Consider the following 7,416-nt stretch of genomic DNA (forward strand, 5'->3'; position numbering starts at 1 on the left):
TGGATAAATGTGAGGTTATCCACTTTGGTGGCAAAAACAGGAAGGCAGACTATTATTTGAATGGCAATAGATTGGGAGAAGGGGAAGTGCAAAGAGACCTGGGTGTTCTTGTGCACCAGTCACTGAAGGTAAGCACGCAGGTGCAGCAGGCGGTTAAGAAGGCAAATGGTATGTTGGCCTTCGTAGCAAGAGGGTTCGAGTACAGGAACAAGGATGTCTTGCTACAGTTGTAAGGGCCTTGGTGAGACCGCACCTTGAGTATTGTGTGCAGTTTTGGTCGCTTTATCTGAGGAAGGACGTTCTTGCCATGGAAGGAGTGCAGCGAAGATTCACCAGGCTGATACCTGGGATGGCAGGGATGACGTATGAGGAGAGATTGCGTTTATTGGGCTTATACTCACTGGAGTTTAGAAGATTGAGAGGGGATCTCATCGAAACCTATAAAATTCTGTCAGGCCTGGACAGACTAGATGCTGGAAGGATGTTCCCGATGGTCGGGGAGTCCAGAACCAGGGTCATAGTCTAAGGATAAGGGGTAGGACATTTAGGATTGAAATGAGGAGGAATTTCTTCACCCAAAGAGTGGTGAACCTGTGGAATTCTCTGCCACAGAGGGCGGTGGAGGCCAGTTCATTAAATATATTCAAGAAGGAGTTGGATATATTTCTTGAGGCTAAAGGGATCAAGGGGTATGGGGAGAAGGCAGGGACAGGGTACTGAATTTGAATGATCAGCCATGATCTCATTGAATGGCGGAGCAGGCTCGAAGGGCCGAATGGCCTACTCCTGCTCCTATCTTCTATGTTTCTATGTTCCTATGGTGCAAGATAGGATACAGGCAGCAGTGTTGAGATGAGCTGACAGGCCCCTGGTCACATGGTGTCAGTCTTGGTTCAGGGGGCAGCACTCTCTCTCTCTCTCGTCTCTCAGCCAGAAGGTTGTGGGTTCAAATCCCACTCCAAAAAAACTTGATCACGTAATTTAGGCTGAAACCTCAGTGCAGTACTGAGAGCATGCTGCACTGTTGGAGGTACTTGGGGGAAGTTTAACCTAAAAAGATGGGTGGGGTGAGGGCAGTTAAATTGTTAAAAATTGGAATCGTTACCTGAACCCGCCTCCAACCAGTTTCAACGGAGGCGGGATGGAGGCGGGCAGCCAACCCGCGGCCAGGAGGCAGGACGTCAATTTAAATATTCTAATGAGGCTGGAAGCCTCTTCTTTAACCTCCATTTTGTGTTTCACTGTATCCGGATGGGTTTCACACACCTCAGTTACAGCAGGGCGGGGACTGCTGCATCAGGAGGTAAGTGCCTTTATACCTACCTCCTGGGTCCAGGGTCCCTGCCTAGCCCACCCTCCACGATCGGAGACCCCCTCACCAGGCCTCCAATCGCCTTCCCGGACCCGCCCCCAACCGCTGATGCTGAGGCCGGCCCCAATCTTCCCTCCACACCCCACCCCACCCCCACGATCATCTGGAGGCTGGCCACAAACTCCCCTTCCCCTCCACGATCCTCCGGAGACCGGCACCGGCCCCCACCCGATCCCTCCCTCCTTCCTCTGTGAGGCCTACTCCTGCAGGCCTACCCGCCCAGAGCCAGCCAGCCTCTCCATCTGGCTGGCTACGGTTGGGAAAGAGAGGCCCCGCATGCAAATAAGGCCCTGCTATTAAAGTCAGCAAGGCCTGCGGGAAACTCCTTCTCCCAGGTTTTCCGACAGACTCGGGGCCTCCCCCCTCCGACCTCCCCGTCCCCAACCTGCCTTCCCCAATAGAATCCAGCCCGCTGTCTTTCAGATAAGATGGTAAACTGAGCCTGGCCTGTTGGGTGGACATAAAACAAAATTGGGGGACAAGAGGGTAAGGCAGGAACACTACTTCACTCACTCATTTCTCTCATGTCTGACCAATATTATATCATGAGTTGTGAATATTCGAGTGTCATCTGTTCCCAGAAGGCACCAAACCGGAGGAGAAGGTCACACAACTTCAATCATACAGACCTCTAGGACGAACAGAATCCTGGGTGTGGGCACTACCAAATCACGCACAATTATCACTCGCCACACCTGGAGGGAGATGGCATTGGCACTGACCGCTAAGTCCCAGACTGTAGAACGTTGTCACAGGTAGCTCCACATCCTCACCAGAGCAGGCAAGGTAACACACTACCCGCATCTCCTTTCCCTTCCTTGCCCACTCGGGACACCAGCATACTCTTCACCTTCTTAAAGCAACACTTCCACAACTAACCATTTATGCAGCACTCCAGTATGGGCTCCTCCAGCTCCCTATCCAGCTCTATGGTTACACAGCTCCACTCCAGCATGCACAACCCTATAACCCCTGCCTCCACCTTAACACACTCACACCTTCAAACATATTACTTCACATCTCACCTACCACGTGCTACACACTCCTAAACTGCCAGCCTCACCCTCACTTAGGACAATTCAACAGACAATGCCCACCAAAGTCAGGCCACTGAAGGAGTTTCCCACCTTTTAACCCCTCACCCACTTCGAGGGGAAGGCCCTGCAGCTCATGGGGTGGTTTTCAGCTTTGCTTTGGGAGATGCTGACGCCTGTACAATCTTGCTGGTACCAGGTGACCCACTGAGAACTTGCATGTTACCCTGGCACCCTTGTAAAGCACCACACAGTCACAACCCTCCAACAGCTTCTCTGTCTCCTTAATCCCAAGGGGGTAATGATCACCCATTCTTAGCTTGTACCCTATCTTCCTGCAGACTGACTGTTGAATCCGTGATTCTTAATGTATGATGTTATCCAATAACTACACAGAGGCTGTAACTTAACAATCAACAGGTGTTTACTGGAGTAGGGTAGTCTCAAGACTGGGGGTACAGAGGCATGCTCAAGGCTTATATACAGGTGTGGTCACTGCCAGTACTACAGTATACAGGAGCTGTAAAAGTAGTTCTCTCTTAAAGGTACATACACTACAATTCCTCCCCTTTTAGATTAGCAGTACCCATAATATTCAAATAACAATTAACACTTTAACATGCACATTAAACAGAAATAGTCCATTTATAGATTCAGTCTTTGGGGCGGCTTCCTGACCCATTCTGGATAGCGCCTTTCCTGAGGTTCTTGTTCTTGGTGCGGAGGTGATTCTGGCCCCCTTTCGTCGGTTAGTTCATCAGTTTCCACTGCTACTGTTTCTGAGGTAGATACTACCGGTATGTTGGGTTCATCCCCAGGTACGCGAGACATGGGGTTGACTCGTTCCTGTGACGCTAAGATCTGGTCAACGTGGCGTCTCACAATGTTCTCCCCGACATCCACTGTGTACATTAATGGCCCCTGCCGTGTGCATATCGTTCCTGTGTTGCCATTTCTCTGTTCGGTAGTCACGGGCCAAGACTGGTTGTCCTACATTGAAGCTCCTTGTCGGCTTCTCATTGATGTGCTGGAATTGTTTATCCTCAACATTTCTTCGCACATTTGGTCTGAGCAAATCCAGACGAGATCTCAACCTTCAGTTAAAGAACATCATGGCCGGGGTCTGGTTGGTAACTGCATGTGTCGCATTTCTGTAGGCTAACAGGAAATTGTCCACCTTATGCTGTAGTGGAATTTCATCATCGCACATGGCCTTTATCGCCTTTTTAAAGGTTTGTACGAACCTCTCAGCCAATCCATTTGTGGCTGGATGATGCGGGGCGGATGTGTAATGCCTTACCCCATTCCTTCTCATAAATTTCCGAAACTCTTCGGACACAAACTGTGGTCCATTATCAGAGCAAATCTGCTCTCTGGCAACCCATTTCTGGCAAATATGGTCCGTAGGACTGCAATCGTTTTCTCTGTAGTGGTTGAGTACATTTTTATCACCTCAGGCCATTTCGAGTGTGCATCCACTGCTATTAAGAACATTGAGTCCATGAATGGACCAGCAAAATCAATATGCACCCGTTGCCATGGAGAGGAGGGCCACTCCCATGGGTGTAGAGGGGCATGTGGTGGTGCATTTTGGACCTTCTGGCATCCTGAGCAGCTCTTGGTTATGTCCTCGCTTTGTTGATCAATCCCCGGCCACCACACATAAGCCCTAGCAAGGCTTTTCATTTTCACCCCTCCCAGATGACCTTCGTGACGCTCATTGAGCACTCTCTCCCTTAACTTGGGTGGAATTACCACTCGGGATCCACACATCACTGTCCCCTGGCATACTGACAGCTGTTCTCTTCTGGATGAGAATGCTGGCAACAGTGAGTCGCCATGTGTTGGCCATCCCCTCACCGTCAAATCATATACCCGAGACAGTGTCAGATCATTGCGGGTCTCCTTCTCTATATCCGCGTTAGTTACTGGCAATCATTCAATTATTGACGAATAAAATATCTCGATAGGGTCCACTGCTGGTGCTTCCTCCACAGTAGGCAGTGGCAAGCGTGATAGCCCATCAGCATTTCCATGCTGTTTCGTGCCTTTATATTCTATTTCATATTGGTTCGCCCCTAGAAAAAGGGACCATCTTTGTAACCGTTGTGCAGTCATCACCGGAACGCCCTTCTTTGGATTAAAGATGGAGACAAGTGGTTGGTAGTCAGTCAGCAAGGTGAACTTCTGCCCATGCAGATAGTGGTTGAATTTTTTTACTCCCCATACTAGGCTGAGGGCCTCCCTGTCGATCTGGGCGTAGTTGCACTCGGCTGAGGTTAGTGACTGAGACGCAAAGGCTACTGGCCTCTCCAACCCGTCTGGGAATTTGTGCGACAGCACCGCTCCAATACAATAGGGTGATGCATCACATGCCAACCGAATTGGTAGTGCTGGGTTGAAATGGGCCAACACCTCTTTTGATGTGATCAATTCTTTGCACTTCTGGAAAGCTCGTTTACATTCGTCATTCCACTTCCATGGTACCCCCGTTTGCAGTAGGGTGTTCAGTGGGTGAAATAGTGTAGACAAATTTGGTAAGAACTTATGGTAGTAGTTCACCAGCCCGAGGAACGACCTCAGTTGTGACACATTTTCCGGTGCTGGAGCCTTGACTACTGCCTCAATCTTTTCAGGGGACTTATGTAACCCCTCTTCATCAATAATGTGGCCACAATACGAGATCTGCTTCTGGAAAAACTCGCACTTGTGGCGATTAGCTCGTAGCCCATATTCCTTTAATCTAGTGAGCACCTTCTCCAGGTTGGCGATGTGATCACTGTCATTTTCGCCCGTGACCAGGATGTCGTCCAAATAACACTGGGTCCCTGGAATCCCTTGCAGGACTTGATCCATTGCCCTGTGCCAAATAGCCGGAGCCGATGCTACCCCGAACACCAGCCGGTTGTATTGTTAGCGGCCTTTATGAGTGTTGATCGTGAGGTATTGTTTCGAGGCTTCTTCGACCTCCATTTGCAAGTACACCTGGGCCAGATCAATTTTGGTGAAGCGTTTACCTCCAGATAGCGAGGCGAAAATATCCTCAATCCGTGGAAGCAGATATTGTACCGTGTGAAGGATTGGGTTCACTGTCACCTTAAAATCCCCACAGATGTGGACCTTCTTTGGTTCCCCAGGCGTATTACTCAACGACCTCTTCATTACAGGAACGATGGGTGTAGCCCACTCGCTCCAGTCTACTTTGGACAGTACTCCTGAACGTTCCAACCCTTCCAGCTCTGCTTCGACGGCTGGTCGATCGCATAAGGCACCAGTCTGGCCTTAAAAACTTTGGGCTTGCATTTTCCTCTATTTTAATCGTTGCTGTTATGCCTTTTAGTGTTCCGAGTCCCTCCTGGAACACTTCTTGTGCGTCAGTTAGCATTTTTGACAGTCGTCCAGGTGTGACGTCATAGAAACATAGAAGATAGGAGCAGGAGTAGGCCATTCGGCCCTTTGAGCCTGCTCCGCCATTCAACGAGATCATGGCTGATCATCCAAACCCTAGCACCCGGTCCCTACACCAACAGCCATCCCACCCAAGCCCTATCCCCGTAACCCCGTAACCCCACGTATTTAATCCCCCCTAACACTAAGGGTCAATTTTTATCATGGCCAATCAACCTAACCCGCACATCTTTGGACTGTGGGAGGAAACCGGAGCACCCGGAGAAAACCCACGCAAACACGGGGAGAATGTGCAAACTCCACACAGACAGTCACCCGAGGCCGGATTTGAACCCGGGTCCCTGGCGCTGTGAGGCAACAGTGCTAACCACTATGCCACCGTGCTGCCCCCGTCGTCATCCTTTTTGGCCTCAACCTTCAGTGCCTGCATGGAATGCCAATCTAATTCACAGAATCACAGAAATCACAGAAACCCCACAGTGCAGATAGAGGCCATTTCGGCCCATCGAGCCTGCACTGACACATATCCCACCCGATCCCCGTAACCCCTACACCAACACATATCCCACCCTATCCCTGTAACCCCACGCATTTAATCCCCCTAACACTAAGGGTCAATTAATCATAGCCAATCAACCTAACCCGCACATCTTTGGACTGTGGGAGGAAACCGGAGCACCCGGAGGAAACCCACGCAAACACGGGGAGAATGTGCAAACTCCACACAGACAGTCACCCGAGGCCGGATTCGAACCCGGGTCCCTGGCGCTGTGAGGCAACAGTGCTAACCACTATGCCACCATGCTGCCCCTTCCAGATCCATTCACGTCCTAGTAGTGGTGGCCCTCCATCTGGCAATACATATAGGTCCATTTTAGGTATTTCCTGGCCTTTGTATATCACTTTCACCCTTATTTTTCCTTTGGGGTAGACTTTTTGCCCCGTGTACGTCTTCAAGACAATCTCTGTAGCTTTCAAGGGTATATGTGAAAATAGCCGCTTGTAGTTCCTTTGGTTTATGACTGTTAGGGCTAATCCAGTATCCAATTCCATTTTCACTTGGACTCCGTCTATCTTGAGTGTGACCCAGATAGTCTGGTGATCCTCCATTTTGATTATCTTATGTAGTTTCAGACAACCCAGCTCCTTGCTTCCGGAGTCTGTATCACTTTTCTGTTCGTCTGAACTACTGTCCATCACCTTATGTACCTTTTTGTACTTCTCCTGTGGAGATTTCTTGCTGCTGGTTTTCTTCCCTGACCTGCAGACTCTTGCTATGTGTCCTGCTTTTCCACACTGCCTGCACACTTGGCCCTTGAACCAACAATCCTTCTGGTCATGTGTTGTTCTGCCGCAGCAATAACACTTCCCTGCTCCATATGACATTTCATTGGTGCCATACTCTTGCGATCTCCGTTTTATCTCTGCCGCACCCCGTGCGGCTGCTTCGTGTGATACTGCCATGCTGAAAGCCTTGTCCAGCGTAAGATCCTTTTCTGATAGAAGCCGTTTCTGGGTTCCTTCACTTTGAAGCCCAAACACAAACTTGTCCCTTAATGTATCTGCTAGTCCCACTCCAAACTGGCAGTGTTTCGATAGCTT

The sequence above is a fragment of the Somniosus microcephalus genome, chromosome 22, assembly GCF_052327205.1.
Source record: "Somniosus microcephalus isolate GS21.2 chromosome 22, FLI_Smic_1.0, whole genome shotgun sequence".
Classification (NCBI taxonomy): Eukaryota; Metazoa; Chordata; class Chondrichthyes; order Squaliformes; family Somniosidae; genus Somniosus; species Somniosus microcephalus.